General features: G+C 45.0%; 2 long non-coding RNA genes across 3 annotated transcripts; both read left to right on the forward strand.

Annotated features, from left to right (window-relative positions):
• Nucleotides 1–3,680: 3,680 nt before the first annotated feature.
• LOC121575749 lies at nt 3,681–4,461 on the forward strand. The gene is made up of 3 exons (XR_006661505.1): nt 3,681–3,743; nt 4,157–4,193; nt 4,382–4,461. It is a non-coding gene; the product is annotated as an uncharacterized LOC121575749 (long non-coding RNA).
• Nucleotides 4,462–13,199: 8,738 nt separating this feature from the next.
• On the forward strand, nt 13,200–15,964 carry LOC121575778. 2 transcript variants are annotated; one of them, XR_006661506.1, is made up of 6 exons: nt 13,200–13,252; nt 13,846–13,947; nt 14,192–14,272; nt 14,438–14,510; nt 14,699–15,534; nt 15,877–15,964. It is a non-coding gene; the product is annotated as an uncharacterized LOC121575778 (long non-coding RNA). The 2 variants fall into 2 exon arrangements; XR_006661507.1 differs by having other exon boundaries at nt 15,882–15,959.
• The last annotated feature ends 2,561 nt before the right edge of the window (nt 15,965–18,525 follow it).

The raw sequence follows: 18,525 nt of genomic DNA on the forward strand, positions 1-18,525 counted from the left end.
TAAGTGCACTATATTGGAAATAGGGTGCTATTTCGTGATTCCCAAGCATAGATATGATGCATTATGATGTCACTAGAAAGGATAGAGCCTCTGACCATGGCAATTTGACTGGTAACTGAACTGAGCACCTGATATGATGTTCTGGTGATTCTATTTCTATGAATATGATGCATTATGATGTGACAATGAGAGTTGGGTTAATACGGTGCTCTCAAGGCAACCGGGAACTCGAAGAAAAAACTAGGTCAAATCATGACGTCTGTGATCTTCAGGTCGGAAAAGTCGGAGCTCTAGAAAGATGCCAGAGTTTCCGACTTGCAATTCCTTACATTTTGTGGTGGTAATTTTACACCCCCTTTTTCCTCCCCAATTTTTCGTGATATCCAATTGGTAGTTTCACGATCTTCGGTTACGATCTTGTCTCATCGCTGCAACTCCCCAGCCCGGGCTCGGGAGAGGCGAAGGTCGAGTCAGGCGTCCTCCAAAACACTGACCCGCCAAGCCGCTGCTTCCGACTTGGAATTCCGAAGTTGGATGACTGTTTCAAAAGATTTTTCCCAGTTCGGAGCTTGTTTTTTTCCCGATTTCCAGTTGTCTTGAACGCACTGAAGTCGGAAGTCAGATTTCCCAGTTGTTTTGAGCACGGCAAAAGGCGACACAGTAGGTGACATCTAAACATGACTTTGTGCTGTCTTTCAGAGGTCAGAGGTCAGTGGGAATGACCTCACCCTCATAGACCTGGATGACCCCATCAATGAAGCTGATGTTATGAAGGAAGTCAGGTAAGTGATTTACACTAATGACTACATTTGTGACTGGTTGCAGGATCACATGGCCTACAGATACAGATTCAGTAGTGGGTCAAAGGTCACCGCCTATGGAGAGGTAGGCCCAGAGCTATGTATTTATAGAGTTGGGACATTGAGATATAAACTCAGCAACAAAAAAACGTCCTCTCACTGTCAACTGCGTTTATTTTCAGCAAACTTAACGTGTAAATATTTGTATGGAACATAACAAGATTCAACAACTGAGACATAAACTGAACAAGTTCCACAGACATGTGACTAACAGAACAAAGGGGGTCAAAATCAAAGTAACAGTATCTGGTGTGGCCACCAGCTGCAATAAGTACTGCAGTGCATCTACTCCTCATGGACTGCACCAGATTTGCCAGTTCTTGCTGTGAGATGTTACCCCACTCTTCCACCAAAGGCACCAGCAAGTTCCCAGACATTTCTGGGGGAATGGCCCTAGCCCTCACCCTCCAATCCAACAGATACAGGCTCTTCGCTGACCATGGCAGAACACTGACATTCCTGTCTTGCAGGAAATCACGCACAGAACGAGCAGTATGGCTGGTGGCATTGTCATGCTGGAGGGTCGTGTACAAGATGAGCCTGCAGGAAGGGTACCAACTGAGGGAGGAGGATGTCTTCCTCTGTGCACAGCGTTGAGATTTCCCTGCAATGACAACAAGCTCGTCCGATGATGCTGTGACACACCGCCCCAGACCATGATGGACCCTCCACCTCCAAATCGATCCCGCTCCAGAGTACAGGCCTGCGGTGTAACGCTCATTCCTTTGACGATAAACGCGAATCCGACCATCACCCCTGGTGAGACAAAACCGCGACTCATCAGTGAAGAGCACTTTTTGCCAGTCCTGTCTGGTCCAGCGACGGTGGGTTTGTGCCCATAGGCGACGTTGTTGCCAGTGATGTCTGGTGAGGACTTGCCTTACAACAGGCCTACAACCCCTCAGTCCAGCCTCTCTCAGCCCATTGCGGACAGTCTGAGCACTGATGGAGGGATTGTGCATTCTGGTGTAACTCAGGCAGTTGTTGTTGCCATCCTGTACCTGTCCCGCAGGTTTGATGTTCGGATGTGCCGATCCTGTGCAGGTGTTGTTACACGTGGTCTGCCACTGCGAGGACGATCAGCTGTCCGTCCTGTCTCCCCTGTAAGCGCTGTCTTAGGCATCTCACAGTACGGACATTGCAATTTATTGCCCTGGCCTCATCTGCGTGAACATGCCTTAGGCATGCTGCAAGGAGGCATGAGGACTGCAGATGTGGCCAGGGCAATAAATTGCAATGTCCGTACTGTGAGACGCCTAAGACAGCGCTACAGGGAGACATGACGGGGTGGCAGACCACGTACGGGCATCTTCGCAGTGGCAGACCCTGGGCATCTTTCTTTGGTGTTTTTCAGAGTCAGTAGAAAGGCCTCTTTAGTGTCCTAAGTTTTCATAACTGCCGTCTGTAAGCTGTTTGTGTCTTAATGACCGTTCCACAGGTGCATGTTCATTAATTGTTTATGGTTCATTGAACAACATTTTACATTTTAGTCATTTAGCAGACGCTCTTATCCAGAGCGACTTACAGTTAGTGAGTGCATACATTTTCATACTGGCCCCCCGTAAACTGAACCCACAACCCTGGCGTTGCAAAGCGCCTTGCTCTACCAACTGAGCTACAGGGGACTAGCATGGGAAACAGTGTTTAAACCCCTTTACAATGAAGATCTGTAGTTATTTGGATTTTAGGAATTATCTTTGAAAGATCCTGAAAAAGGGGCGTTTCTTTTTTGCTGAGTTTATGTATACATTACATGACACAGTAGATATCCATATGACAGCTGGCTCCCCATGGGCAATATTGACATTTTAAACAATGCTATGTAACTGAACATCTATAATTAGAATGTACTTATAATGAAAGGATAAATGAAAGGCTCCAAGGCGCTAACATGAGTCCTTTTAAAAGTTGGCAGAATTCTCTAAATATTTGGCTCTGGATAGGCCGAGTCATCTCAAGAGTATTGGAGCCTATTCTATATATCTATTCTAATTCTAGAATGATTCATTCTAATTCTATGATTCTAATTCTATAATGGGAACACATCCTCACACTCACATTATAGCAGTGACCTAAGAGAGATTCCTTTTTCTCTATCTAGATCCCATAAAGATCACAGAGAGGCTGAGAGACTGACCAAGTTGAACGAGGCTGTTCTAGAGACAGATACCCCAACTCAGTCACAGGAGGTTGAAGGAGAGAGTGAGTTGGACGAGGCTGTTGCCATCCCATCTCAGTCGCAGGAGGTTGAAGGAGAGAGTGAGTTGGGCCGAGGCTGTTGCCATCCCATCTCAGTCGCAGGAGGTTGAAGGAGAGAGTGAGTTGGACGAGGCTGTTGCCATCCCATCTCAGTCGCAGGAGGTTGAAGGAGAGAGTGAGTTGGACGAGGCTGTTGCCATCCCATCTCAGTCGCAGGAGGTTGAAGGAGAGATTGAGTTGGACGAGGCTGTTGCCATCCCATCTCAGTCGCAGGAGGTTGAAGGAGAGAGAGTGAGATGGACGAGGCTGTTGCCATCCCATCTCTCAGTCGCAGGAGGTTGAAGGAGAGATTGAGATGGACGAGGCTGTTGCCATCCCATCTCAGTCGCAGGAGGTCGAAGGAGAGAGTGAGATGGACGAGGCTGTTGCCATCCCATCTCAGTCACAGGAGGTATGATGTATTTTTTCTATTACATGTATGACATTTCATTTAGATATTTTGTGTTTTAATGACCAAAATTGAATTCCAGCCTAACTCTGCTTTCTGTTGTCGCCATCAGGCTGCAGTGGTGACCTTCACTACCGTGACCCACAAGGATGCAACCTCCCAGACCAGCCTCACCTCAGCAGGGGAAAGAGAAGCTACCCAGACCTACACACCTTTGTGCAGGACATGAAGGACGAGTAAGTTGCTCTTTGGCTTCCCCATCATCCCCTAGATATGTTCCCTGTCTCAATTGCATACTCCTCGTGTCCTCTCTTCTCGCCTCCTCAAAACCCATTGGATGAGAAAGCCAGAGGTCCCGCCCTTCTGACCTTCTCATCCAATGGGTTTTGAAGAAGGAGGTGAGGGAGATTGAAGTCTCCTATAGTCTCGGGGCAAATACAAAGGACTCAACGGACCAAATAACCAATCAGGGATGTCTGGGTGTAGCCTAGTTCCATAGAGGTCCATCCATAACGTAATCTAAGATAATAGAGTAATTTCCATCCATAACGTAATCTAAGATAATAGAGGTAATGTCCATCCATAACGTAGTCCTAAGAGAATAGAGGTAATGTAATTCATTGTGTACTTGCATTTATTTACTTTTCAGCCATTGGAATCTGCTGAGTGAGAATATGCGTGTCGGGGTGAGTTATAGTCACCTCTAAAGTAGTTAATGTTGGTAAAATGGACCAAATATTCATTTGGGAAATCCTGCAGGACCTTTAATCCTGAACCACTGCTTTAATTGACAAGTTTGAGTAAATGGTTCTAAGTTTTATATCAGTGCAGCCCCTTTAACAAACTAACTCTGTATGGTCTTTTAACATTGCAGATGAGCAGACATGAGTTTAGTGCCAAGTGCATGGATATTGTAGCATGGGTGATGGAGTCTACATCCACTGTGGTTGTTCCGCCCTTGACCTCACCATGCAGATAGAGCTCTCTGATTCGCCAAGCTCTTCTGGATCAGGAAGTAATGAGGCAGGAGAGGTGACCTCTCTCTGGCCGCAGCGTCAGATTCAGCTGTAGTGGAGGACCCAGCAAGTGCACCAGCGCCAGAACCGCCTACAGCACACGCACTCCCACGCCTTTCCCCTCCTCTCACAGGTACCTCGCCCTATCCCCTCCTCTCACAGCTACCTAGCCCTATCCCCTCCTCTCACAGGTACCTAGCCCTATCCACGCCCCTCACAGGTACCTAGCCCTATCCCAGCCTCTCACAGGTACCTAGCCCTATCCATGCCTCTCACAGGTACCTAGCCTTATCCCCTCCTCTCACAGGTACCTAGCCCTATCACCTCCTCTCACAGGTACCTAGCCCTATCCACGCCTCTCACAGATACCTAGCTCTATCCCCTCCTCTTTTTGCAGGCCTTTCCTGTTATAGGTACAAATATCCATTCCAGATCCACTTAGTGAGAAATACTACGTAGATACTACACAACCACTCTAAAACGTTTACTCTGAATGTTAATGTTTGGTCTGAGTGTGGTTTGAGATGGTTCACAATGCTTCCTTTGAATAACAATAACAAGGTTGAGTTTGTGTCCCAAAGTCTTGGATCATATTTTTTATTTTGTTACCATGTACTATTCATTTCTGTTTGCATTCTGCAGGTCCATGACCTCTTTGCTGAGTGAGAACGAAGAGCGATATGTCTCCTCACCTGAGGGTGGCGATAGAGAGATGAGACACAGACCACACTCAGCACCACTGAGATCTGTGTTTGGAATCTCTGAGGACTCTGTCTCAGACATGGTCCAGAGCGGCCAGTCGCAGAGTGACATCGTACTGCCGCCAAACGAGGTAGACAGGAGAAATACAGACTTAGCAAAATATCACGGACGGCAAGTTAATGATGGGTATTGTCGAGTTGGTTATAAACCTTCTCACCTCCAGATTGGCTGAGCTAATGCGAAGTGTCAGTCAGGGAACTCTAGATCCGCTGACTGGAAGTATCTCAGCAAGTCAACAGTTTGTCCAGAGATGCTAAGCATGGCGACTTCTAAGATGTATTCCCATGCCATAGAGCATATTGCGCTCGGCCACAAGTCTCCCCCTTGAGTTAGAGAGGGAGCTTGAGGCCATCTTGGGTCCTCTGGCTGGACAGGTCATAGTCATCATCATAGATAGCATCACCAAGGCTAAAGCCAACGGAGGAAATGAGGGGGAGAGCGACCAGCCCCTTGACCTATTTTCTAACTGCCATTTCCGGCAGAAATACAAAGCCTAGTGGTTCACAGATCGGCTAGCAGACCATCCACCAGACTGTCCAACAACAACCCACTGCTGAACATTTCCAAATCGAAGGTCCTAAGATCAGTTCTGCTCAAATGGCAGAGCTCTTTGGCCAAGGTCAAAGTGAAACCTGTCTAGTTCCACTAGTCCAGAGTCAGTCCAACAACTCCATTTGCTGACTGGACTGTGAATGCAGGCACCATTCATCCAAGTACATTTCTGTCTGACAACAGAATGACAGAAGTGTCATCCGATGTTGTGGATCTTGTACTTGAGGTTTTTGACAACAGGATTTTTGGATAACAGGAACCCGTCAAGGCCACAGAGTGCCTGCTCCCACAACTCAGCTAGTGGAGCAATAGATAAGAGAGCTCTTGCTGGGGACTTGGTCAGACAGGTGTCTGTCAAACTCAGCCCGTTTGTCTCTGAGAGTCAACTCTCCACCATGTCCATGACAGATCTGTCATCATCTTTTTCTGACTCCACCTTGAAGCAGTTGTGTTCTCGCTCTGTTGTTGCTCTGGCAACTGCCTGTCCAAGCAATCAAAACAGAGCTCGAGAACCAGAGACCTACCAACCTGGCAGCCAGAGACCTACTATCGTCTCTGGTAGAGACCAATTGAGGACATGGATATCTCTGACATCCTCCAGGGCCCGTCTGCCATTTTGGAGGAAGGCTGCTGTGATAAAGCACCCAGAGATGTCCACCTCGACAATATACAGATCTCTGTTTCTCGACTCATCTCTGCCTCCTCTAAGATGGTCACTGAGAGCATTATCTTCAACAACCCATGCCCATCAAAGGAGAATGTGAGTATTCAGAAGGAGCGCCACTGCTGATAAAGTTGACATCCTCCTTGGTCAGCCAGTGGAGGAGTATATTGTCAAAGCTGAGCAATGCATCACTCAGGTCATTCAGGATGCAGCTGCGACATATACTGCTGCGCTGGATAAAACCGACACTTGTGGAAACTGTCGGAAATCCTATCTGTCCATGTTTCCTCAGAGAATATTGAGGAGGCATCCTCTGATCTCTTTGGTGGAATTATTTCCGACCTGCATGAGGTATATGAGGTCAATAAGGCCTCCAAGCGTCCGAAACCAGGTCGCAAAATATTCTGGGTGGAAGTGAGTTCAGGTTCCCAGAAGATTTACACCAAAACCCTGGACAAACTAAGGAAGCTGTTCACCTCAACCATCTCACTGAGGGAAAATATATTCCTGTGCAAATCGAGCTCTCTGCAACTGGACTACTTGTAACTGAGGCCACTGTGGAGGTATCTCCTGTAACTGAGGCCACTGTGGAGGAATCTCCCTGTACAGAAGACAGACAGTAAGACCCCTTCTAAGTCCTCAGCCCACCAGCTCACCCTCGACACCTGCACTAAAGGGGTAATCAAACAGGTGATCTCGGTGCTGAGGGTGGACACTTCAAAGGAAGACTGCTCCGCTTCCGTTGGGAGAGCAAGACAAATTCATCCTTCGACTTCAACCAGAAGTTGGACTCGATAATTTCGAAATTGGAGGACCTCACCATTTTGAGTGATGTGACGTCAGCCGAGATTGCCACACTCATGCGATCTCTTAGTGCAGCCAGCAGAACCTCTAACATTTCCATCCAGAGCTTTTACAGTACTGAGTTCCGAGCTAAGGCCAAACACATTGTGAGTGAGACCATTCTCAGAGCTGCTAGCAAAGCCAACCATTCTTTGCTACAGGGCATGCCTAGCACCACCTTCTCACCATGTGGTTTCTACAGCCGAAGATATAGTAAATATTATCATGCAAGACCTTGAAAGTGTATCCCAGTACACTGTGGACGACGCAGACTCCTTCCCACTAGGAGAGAAAAAGCTGGAGTCCCAGCTCAAACCCAGAGTTGTCTTTGACAACTTATTGGATGCTGCTCAAACCATGTACCACAGAGTAAAGGATAGACTGAACATCTTTTTCTCTTTTCCACCAGTGTCAGTCACCACAGCCAAAGATGTGCTGGACTCCACCCCCTGTGGAGACACTCAGACGCATTAAGTCCCCTGACACTGCTCTTGTTGAGGACAGGAGCCGCCTCCGTCTGTGAGAAGTGAGAAGCCTTTGTCAAAAGTCTGTTTGGCTAAAGGTCTAAAGCCCTTGTGTCTTCAAGTGGCTCTTCAACAGACCACCATGTAATTGACACATGCAGTGAGGATGTCACTCTGCCCACCAGGAGTATGTCAGTTGTGAGCAACAACAGTTTGAAGAGAGCCTCTCCTCTCCACGGCAGTGGGATTGAGTGAAAGTTGCAAACCTCTTGTGGCTCTAAAAGACGTAACAGTGGCAGTCAGCCAAGAAGGCTTTAGCAAAACTGCAAAGAAGATGCTCAGCTTGATCCTAAATGAGATCAAGTGTAGAGTAGCCAACTCTGAGAGTTCATCTGTTGGGCAGGAGTGTCTGATAGCCACTAACATGTTAGACTCTTTACTGGAGAGCCTTGACCAGTTGCCTGACATGAGCGCTGCCGATGAGATCACAGGACAGAATCCCATACCTCTATCGCAATGGCAGAGACAGGTTCACGGTCAACGCTTGTGAGCCAACAAGAAATAAACATATCTGACACCAATATCATAGTGAAAACTATAATGGACACATTGAAGACGGACGACCCAGAGATGACTTCAGCAGAAGAAAATCTGGATAGGCTCCTGTCAGATTGAAGCCCTTCAAGGTGCGTCTGACAACCTGATCGCAAAGGTCCACGGTCTCATTCTGGAGATAACCATAAGCCGCCAGCTTCAATCCATGGCTGGCCACAGAAGCCTCTCTCAACCAGCGCTGCCTAAACCAGCCCTGAGGAAGCTGTCAAAGGACGATGCCTCAGAGCTCATTTACAACTTTGCCCAGACTTCTGTTAGGAGACTCCTGGGGCAGTGTATGGGAAGGCCTATGCCACCCTCGGCTGAAATGGTTTTGGATCAGGTCATCAAGTTGATGACAGACGTGGTGATGGACAGCCTGACTTATGGGTCCAAGTCTGCAATGGAGGATGGTAAGTGAAAGTATCTATTTTCATCTGCATAGGACTTAATTGTAACATGATGCTCAATACATTGCGTTTTTATGATGTAAAATTCACTGGTTGTGTCCAGAATGGCACCTTATTCCATATTTAGTGCACTACTTTTGACCAGACCCTATGGGCCCTGGTCAAAAGTAGTACACTATAGTGAAGAGAATGCCATTTGGGACGCAGTGACTAACTTCCATGGCTGCGTCCTCTTCTCCCAGTTATTGTACACAGGTCGGTCACACTAGCGTGCTCTTCTCACTCAGACACCAGCAATGCCGCAAGTGACATCATTCATGGTGTTGTAGCTGACCTTAATGCTACTGAGGAATTCCCTGCCAGGAGCCTTAGCCCGGCTGATGTAAAGGCTGACGGCATGGCCCGCCTTCCCTCTGCCAGAGGGGAAGAGACTAAGAAGAACAGGAAGTGGCATTTCCTACCGAAAATGCATACGTTTCCAAAGATCATGATTAAGGTAGGGTGCTCTGTGTTTTGAGATTACCTCTGTAAGGCAGGGCTGAAATTTACCCTACAGATTCACTACACACCTATTGTCTCTCAGCATTAGAACAATACTGTTGTCATTGTCTTGAGGAGGTTGAGTGAGGACGCTGTAATACAATCCTAATACACATGGGAGAGAGTCAATGGCTATGTCCCAAATGGCACCCTATTCCCTATATAGTGCACTACTTTTGACCAGCGCTCTATGGGCCCTTGTCAAAAGTAGTGCCTATAGCGAATAGGGTGCCTTTTGGATGCACACTCTGTATTTTACACAGGCTCAGTTGTCCTGATGTGTTTTGTCAACAGCTGTTCAAGACAAAGGGGGAACCGAAGAGACACCCTGAACTGGATTGGCTGCCTACCAAACGTCTCAGAGAGACTCATATTTCACAGGGTAAGTGATAAGCATCGATGTTATATTGATATATCACCCTATGACAAGCTTGTTAAAACAGTGACAACAGATACAGGCAGACAGACGGACAGACATGCAGACAGACAGACAGGCAGATGGACAGACAGGCAGGCAGATGGACGGCAGACAGACAGACGGACAGGCAGACAGACAGACATGCAGGCGGACAGGCAGGCAGACAGACAGGCAGACAGACGGACAGACACAAACACACACATTCATTTTCTGATTATGAAATGTTCTTATGACAGATGCTGAGTGTGAGGTTCCAGAGGTTCCATCCACTTCCCCTCCCAAGGAGGACCTGACAACCACACGGCCCCTGCTCCCCAGGAGTCCCAGTCCCGTAAACGCCCTCTCATAGTCAGGGTGTTACACGCTCTCTCCAGAGCCATCTCCAAACCATTCAGAGGAGCTTCTGGGAAGAAGAATTAGCTAAATGCCTGATTTCATTAATATTATATTTTAATCAGAGCCTTTATTTAATAAAACATTACTGCATTGATTTCTGTCTATAACAGTCTTAATGTTTGTGCACGATAACGGTAAAGTACTTCAAACCACATAGTCAAAAGTATTCATAGTGAAGTACCGTTTATTATTATTGATTGTGAAATACACATAATACAGAAAAGTTGTTGTCACATATAAAAAAGGGTGCCATATATATATATAAAGACAGACATAAAGGAGAAAACTCTGTAGACCAGTCACATTCTCAAGCCATAACTAAATCCATGAATGGATCTCCTATAAGATGACAGGAGAACATTTGTAACACTTTCTATGAAGCCTATATCTATAATGCATACACTCAAGTCATTTACATTTGACATTTTAGTCATTTAGCAGAAGCTCTTATCCAGAGCGACTTACAGTTAGTGAGTGCATACATTTTTTTTTCATACTGTCATACACTCATAATGACTTTTACATTTTTACATTTTTAGTCATTTAGCAGACGCTCTTATCCAGAGCGACTTACAGTTAGTGAATACATATTTTTTTATACTGGTCCCCCGTGGGAATCGAACCCACAACCCTGGCGTTGCAAACGCCATGCTCTATCAACTGAGCTACATCCCGGCCGGCCATTCCCTCCCCTACCCTGGACGAATTGTGCGCCGCCCATGAGTCTCCCGGTCGCGGCCGGCTGCGACAGAGCCTGGATTCGAACCAGGATCTCTAGTGACACAGTTAGCACTGCGATGCAGTGCCTTAGACCACTGCGCCACTCAGGACTTAATTGAGTTAAGTGCAGTTAAGTGCAGTTATAAACACATACAGGGGCGGTGTGTTCAATAGGGCGATATGGGCGACGCACTGCCAAACGGGAAAAGGAAGGGATTTTTTTTCTAATCAATTATATCACGGCAACAGTAGTTCAGTGTTCTAATCTAGACGTCTGATCTGCCAGCCACTAAATGTCCAATCAGGCTAAAGTCGTGCTTCAAATGTCCCCGCCCGTTTTGGGGCGATTTCAGTCAGGTTGAAAATCGCCCCAGAAGTCTCTCATAGCCTCTAATGTAAAAATATTTTTTTCAAATTTCAGAGCTTTCAATACAATCTCTATGGGTTTCTGAGGGCTTGCACTTACGCGCTTTCGTCATACGTAGCGTGACGTAACCATGAACGTAACTAAGAAACTACTCTTTCACCCTGAAGGCACGGCAGACAGCACCGCTTGGACAGCGACTGGTGTAACCGACATGCACCATCTTTCAGAAAAGATTAAGAAAAATGAGCTGTCAAAGACCCACATTGATAGCTGTTTGAGATTGTCTGCTTTGGGGAGAGTGAATATTGCCACTCAACTGGATGAGGGATACAGGCTAGCTGTCCGCCGCCACAACGATGAGGTTAGCAACAGCAGAGTCGTGAACACTGTCTACGAGAATCGAGACGACCTCATAGAATGTTTTGAAGCCATCCGGACGGGTTCATTGGGTTCATTTGACCAGCCCACCGTACCAGAAGCTACAGAAGAAGGACATCGATGCTGTCTTTATCAAACGTGCCCTCGACAGCTTCGCAAGCAGTGTGCAGGCCATAAGGTAAGATAAAGATTAAACAATATCATTCGATCTTTCTCAAAGCAGAGCTTTATTTGAAAATGTATGCATGAAAGGAGACTGCATTTGTGTTTGAAATTACATTATTCTCATTATATATGGCCAGTGGTGTAATCTATCTTATTTTATATACTATGTGTACTGTACAGTGGTGCTCATAAGTGTATGAACACATTCTAAAGCTGACTAAAAAGAGGAATAAAAAAATAAAAAATCATCTTTTGGAAATTGATCTTAATGACTTAATTAAAAAAGTTGGAAAATCCAACCTTTAAGGACACCAATTTTCTTTTTCTTTTTTATTCCTCTTTTTAGTCAACTTTAGCATGGGATCATAAGCTTATGAGCACCACTGTATACTGTGCTGAACATCCAGGCTATGTGAGACACAAAGGCTAACTTAAACACTAAAGACTTTATGCATCCCTGCCCATTTTAAGTGGAACTGAAGTATTTGTACTATACATGGATACATTGCATATACCTGTGCATCACATAGACAACAATACTGTACAAAGCCAACAAACACATTGGTCTGTTTGCCTTCAGGGACTCCTCTCAACAGCAGCTGCAAGAAGCAACAGGAGCCAAAAGACCCAGAACAGCTTTGAGAGAAGAGGAGAAGCAGAGGCTGTCTGAAGAGGTCTGCAACACCATCCTGGATCACACCAAAGAAAGGTTCTCTTTCTCTGGCCACCTTGTGAGTGCTACCTTACTGCAAGCAGACATGTTTGAAAGGTACTGCCATTCAAAAAAATAAAATCTGTTCATGTTCATTTTTACAAATCTATACAATTGGCCAGAATATGGTTGTTCATATTTACAAATCTATACAATTGGCCAGAATATGGTTGTTCATTTTTACAAAGCCATACATATTGTTTATGCAGTGTTGAGGAATGTGAAAGAACACCCTTGATTATTTTTACTGTGATAACTTATTTTGCTTTTGTAAGCCAACACTTTTGAGATCAGTCAATAAATGCTTCTGGTATTGACTTATATGCTGCCCCTGTCTTCATGTTGTTGCTGGACATATCTTTTTAAAAATGTGTGTAGGTCACCTAAATCATCAGAAAAATTGCCCCCCCTGAGAATTTTTTCAGGAGCCGCCACTGAACACATATTGAGAGCTTGTTATGTATTTCTTGCAATACAAAAAGAAAAAGGCTACTAGTTTATTAAATATTCATGACTGCTCTTGCACGGCTCATGTCCACACTGCAGTACAGCAGGGGGCAGTAATGCACCATAACGTTGGATGCCGACTGCCTATAAACCCCACTGAAGAAGAAAAAGAAGACGAAGAAGAAGCACGGCTCATGTGATTGGCCGTGAACCCGGAAGGGGTATTAACGTGTTATACTTTAGACAGGGGCAGTAGTGCCAGAAGAAATCCTGTCACTCAAATTTTAACTTTGTGGAGTAAGTGGCTATCAAAATACCTATCGCTTGTAGCTACTCATGTAATGCATGCTGGAAAGCAGACAAAAACTAATGATTTGCAAGAGATCTAAACACGATTTATAAGCTACTGAACAACAAGTCCAATAATTCCTTGCTAACCTCGTTTGCACTTTGAACAGATTTCTCGACAATAATAATGGAAGATGTGACTGGGGCTCAGCTCATTGCAGAGGCACTAAAAGCTCAGATAAAGTGTGTGCAATTTATATAAAACCGTGTTATACTGTGTAACCGTGTTGCTAAGAATATATTAGTCGCTGATCATGTCCTTGGCAGTGAGAATGTAGCACTACGAGTTGTGAAAGTGTGCCAAAGGTCATTGCACTGGTATAGCTAACTATGAATATTGTTGTAGCAAAACATTTAGATGTTTATGTGGAATAGCATATGTTAACTCCCTTGTTGATGCATGCCAAAGTGTGTGTCAATGCAAAGAAAATCTAAACTACATTGTAACAATTCATATACAATTCAGTATGAAAATGTATGCACTCACTGGATAAGAGCGTCTGCTAAATGACTAAATTTGTTTTATTTTAATGTAAATATAGTGTATCTACACGTATCTCTCTACAGAATGTAGAATATATGTTTGGAATAGTTGGTGTTCCAGTCATTGAAGTAGCTATGGCAGCTCAAGCCTCAGGAATCAAGTATGTGGGAATGCGCAATGAACAGGCCTCATAAGTCTGAACCACCTTTTTTATTACTAAACCAGCTCTCCCTAAATCATGTGATATTAACTACCCTTACATAGACTACAGGAGCGTGTAGTGTGTGAGGGTCCGTTTCATAGCTTTTTTGCATTGCTAATTATGTCTGCCTGGCTGTCTGACCCTTTGTGTGTGTGTCTGCCTGTCTTCCTGTCTGTCCCTCTGTCTGTCTGTTCCTCTCCAGTCCAGGTGCGTGTCTGGTTGTGTCTGGACCGGGACTCATCCATGCACTTGGTGGAATGGCCAATGCTAACATGAACTGCTGGTATGCTAGAACTCCACAAACAGAAGACCCTACTACTCATGTTCAGTGGTCCTTTCAAAAGAAGGGATGCTATCCGCACACTGCAAAAAATGATCAGAGGACTCCAATTTCTTGTTGTCTCAGCTTGTCAGTTGATGTCATTGTGTGATACCTCTCTCTCTGTAGGCCTGTGATTGTTATTGGAGGCTCCTCCGATCAAAACCAAGAGACCACTGGGGCATTTCAAGAGTTTCCACAGGTACCGATTCAACCATGACATTTCTGACTATTGAACATTAGGGGGTGGTTTCACGGGACACAGATTAAGCCTAGTCATGGACTAAAAAGCAAACTCAATAGAGAATCTCTGTCCGGGAAACTGGCCCTAGCAGTTTCATTGCTGAAAGAGGAAATAATTTGTTATTTGTGGTCCTCTTTCTCTGTCAGGTGGAGGCATGCAGACTGTACAGTAAGTTCTCTGCTAGGCCTAGCTCGGGAATAAAACTATCAAAACGTTCATAATTATGGGAAATAACTCATTTCATGCAAATAAAATAATTGAATATATATCAAATATAATTCCTGAAAAAGGAAAATAAGAATTCCTCTTCCTACCTGACTGTATCAGCTGAATATTCCTCTTCTTACCTGACTGTATCAGCTGAATATTCCTCTTCCTACCTGACTGTATCAGCTGAATATTCCTCTTCTTACCTGACTGTATCAGCTGAATATTCCTCTTCCTACCTGACTGTATCAGCTGAATATTCCTCTTCCTACCTGACTGTATCAGCTGAATATTCCTCTTCCTACCTGACTGTATCAGCTGAATATTCCTCTTCCTACCTGATTGTATCAGCTGAATATTCCTCTTCCTACCTGACTGTATCAGCTGAATTCCAAGACATGCCTTTTTGTTTGAAATTCTCGACTCAAGGGATGGAATGGATTCCAATGGTATTGTAGAGGGGGAAGTGAGTTTATAAGAGAATGTTTTCGTCCCAAATGGCACCCTATTCCCCGTTATAGTGCATTACTTTTGACCAGAGCTATATGAAAGTAGTGCACTGCTATATTATTAGACGCTACTCCATTCAGTTGAAGGCATATTAATGTTGGCCTCATTTTGAATGTCATTTACATTTTGTACAGGTCTTCTTCCTCTTACCTGGGCAGAGAGGTGTCTATTTTGTCCAGGCTGGGCACCTCAGATAATAACTGTCTGTGGGAGACACTTTCTGTTCCATCAGAAATGGAAGAATGACAGCAGGATGATTTCAGAGGTAACGGTTGTTTCGTTATTACTGACTCATGACATGGGTGTATAGGAGATAAGATTCTAACCCTAACCCTATGACACAAGACACCACCAGCCTTTTAAAGTTTTGCATTTGTTTAGGCTTGTTCATGCTCGATTGCAGGCCTGCTATTACAATAGGAACATCATATGGTGACTTAGCAGCAGTTGTTTATTGTGTGTAAACAATATATTATTATTATTATTATTAAACCTTTCCAGGCACCACAGTTGTTTGGACCTGCAACACATTCAACTGGGGCTTTACCTTCTATAATCTGAGCCAATGTTGTTTTCCACACAATTCTGTTGACATACATCCTCTTAGTAAAGCTTCCAGATGAGCGTCCCCTGAAGCCCAGAGGCGCCATATCTCCCCTGCCCAGGGACTATAAGGCCCACCGGTTGGGCCACCTCCACCACTATACCCTTCGCAAGGGAGATTTCCCCACGCCGCCGCTGCCCTGTGCCTTCAAGTGAGCAGCCCCCGCTCGCGTCTGGGCCTTCGGGTAAGTAAGCAGCTTATCAGGAATATTTCAGCCCCTCTACTCCGGGTCCCAACTGTACTGAAACACAGGAACCGAAGAGGTCTTTTTAATACCAGGTTATTAGTCATCATAAAACTTCATTTATGCGGGAACATTTCCCTTTTTGGGGTAGGGGACCCCCCCAGTAGCATTTTGAAACGGGCCCCCAAATAGCTAAGTCTATCCCCGCGCATAACTCTTATTACACTGAGGGAGATCAGCTGGTAGGTTACAGTCCGCAGTGTTTGCATCCCAAATGGAACACTATCCATGTACCCTATGAGCCCTGGTCAAAAGTAGTGCACTATATAGGGAACAGGCTGCCGTTTGGGGCCGAAGCTAGTACGTCAGATAATAGGAGCCAGCCGACCCCCCTCAGATCGGAGTTCATAGTGGGTTGTCTCTTAGGCGTTGACCTCTGCCCTCCAGCACCTATGAGGGGTATGACCTGCCGTCAGTTGCTGCTGCCAGCTTCAGCCTCCCTCAATGGAAGAAAGCCAATCTCAACAGGAGGCTACAAGAAACGGTACCAGAGTATAATTATTATTGCACCATTCCAGTGTTATAGCTACAGTTTGTCTGGATCCCAAATGGCACTCTATTCCCTATATAGTGCACTACTTTTGACCAGAGATTGGCACCCTATTCCCTATATAGTGCACTACTTTAGACCAGAGAATGGCACCCTATTCCCTATATAGTGCACTACTTTAGACCAGAGAATGGCACCCTATTCCCTATATAGTGCACTACTTTAGACCAGAGAATGGCACTCTATTCCCTATATAGTGCACTACTTTGACCAGAGAATGGCACTCTATTCCCTATATAGTGCACTACTTTGACCAGAGAATGGCACTCTATTCCCTATATAGTGCACTACTTTTGACCAGAGAATGGCACTCTATTCCCTATATAGTGCACTACTTTTGACCAGAGAATGGCACCCTATTCCCTATATAGTGCACTACTTTAGACCAGAGAATGGCACTCTATTCCCTATATAGTGCACTACTTTTGACCAGAGAATGGCACTCTATTCCCTATATAGTGCACTACTTTTGACCAGAGAATGGCACTCTATTCCCTATATAGTGCACTACTTTAGACCAGAGAATGGCACCCTATTCCCTATATAGTGCACTACTTTGACCAGAGAATGGCACCCTATTCCCTATATAGTGCACTACTTTTGACCAGAGAATGACACCCTATTCCCTATATAGTGCACTACTTTTGACCAGAGAATGGCACCCTATTCCCTATAGTGCACTACTTTTGACCAGAGAATGGCACTCTATTCCCTATATAGTGCACTACTTTTGACCAGAGAATGGCACCCTATTCCCTATATAGTGCACTACTTTAGACCAGAGAATGGCACCCTATTCCCTATATAGTGCACTACTTTAGACCAGAGAATGGCACCCTATTCCCTATATAGTGCACTACTTTAGACCAGAGAATGGCACCCTATTCCCTATATAGTGCACTACTTTAGACCAGAGAATGGCACCCTATTCCCTATATAGTGCACTACTTTAGACCAGAGAATGGCACCCTATTCCCTATATAGTGCACTACTTTAGACCAGAGAATGGCACCCTATTCCCTATATAGTGCACTACTTTAGACCAGAGAATGGCACCCTATTCCCTATATAGTGCACTACTTTAGACCAGAGAATGGCACTCTATTCCCTATATAGTGCACTACTTTAGACCAGAGAATGACACCCTATTCCCTATATAGTGCACTACTTTAGACCAGAGATTGGCACCCTATTCCCTATATAGTGCACTACTTTTGACCAGAGAATGGCACTCTATTCCCTATATAGTGCACTACTTTTGACCAGAGAATGACACCCTATTCCCTATATAGTGCACTACTTTAGACCAGAGAATGACACCCTATTCCCTATATAGTGCACTACTTTTGACCAGAGAATGGCACTCTATTCCCTATATAGTGCACTACTTTTGACCAGAGAATGGCACCCTATTCCCTATATAGTGCACTACTTTAGACCAGAGAATGGCACCCTATTCCCTATATAGTGCACTACTTTAGACCAGAGAATGGCACCCTATTCCCTATATAGTGCACTACTTTAGACCAGAGAATGGCACCCTATTCCCTATATAGTGCACTACTTTAGACCAGAGAATGGCACCCTATTCCCTATATAGTGCACTACTTTAGACCAGAGAATGGCACTCTATTCCCTATATAGTGCACTACTTTTGACCAGAGAATGGCACCCTATTCCCTATATAGTGCACTACTTTAGACCAGAGAATGGCACTCTATTCCCTATATAGTGCACTACTTTAGACCAGAGAATGACACCCTATTCCCTATATAGTGCACTACTTTAGACCAGAGATTGGCACCCTATTCCCTATATAGTGCACTACTTTTGACCAGAGAATGGCACTCTATTCCCT

This window comes from Coregonus clupeaformis, chromosome 10 (assembly GCF_020615455.1).
Source record: "Coregonus clupeaformis isolate EN_2021a chromosome 10, ASM2061545v1, whole genome shotgun sequence".
Taxonomy (NCBI): domain Eukaryota; kingdom Metazoa; phylum Chordata; class Actinopteri; order Salmoniformes; family Salmonidae; genus Coregonus; species Coregonus clupeaformis.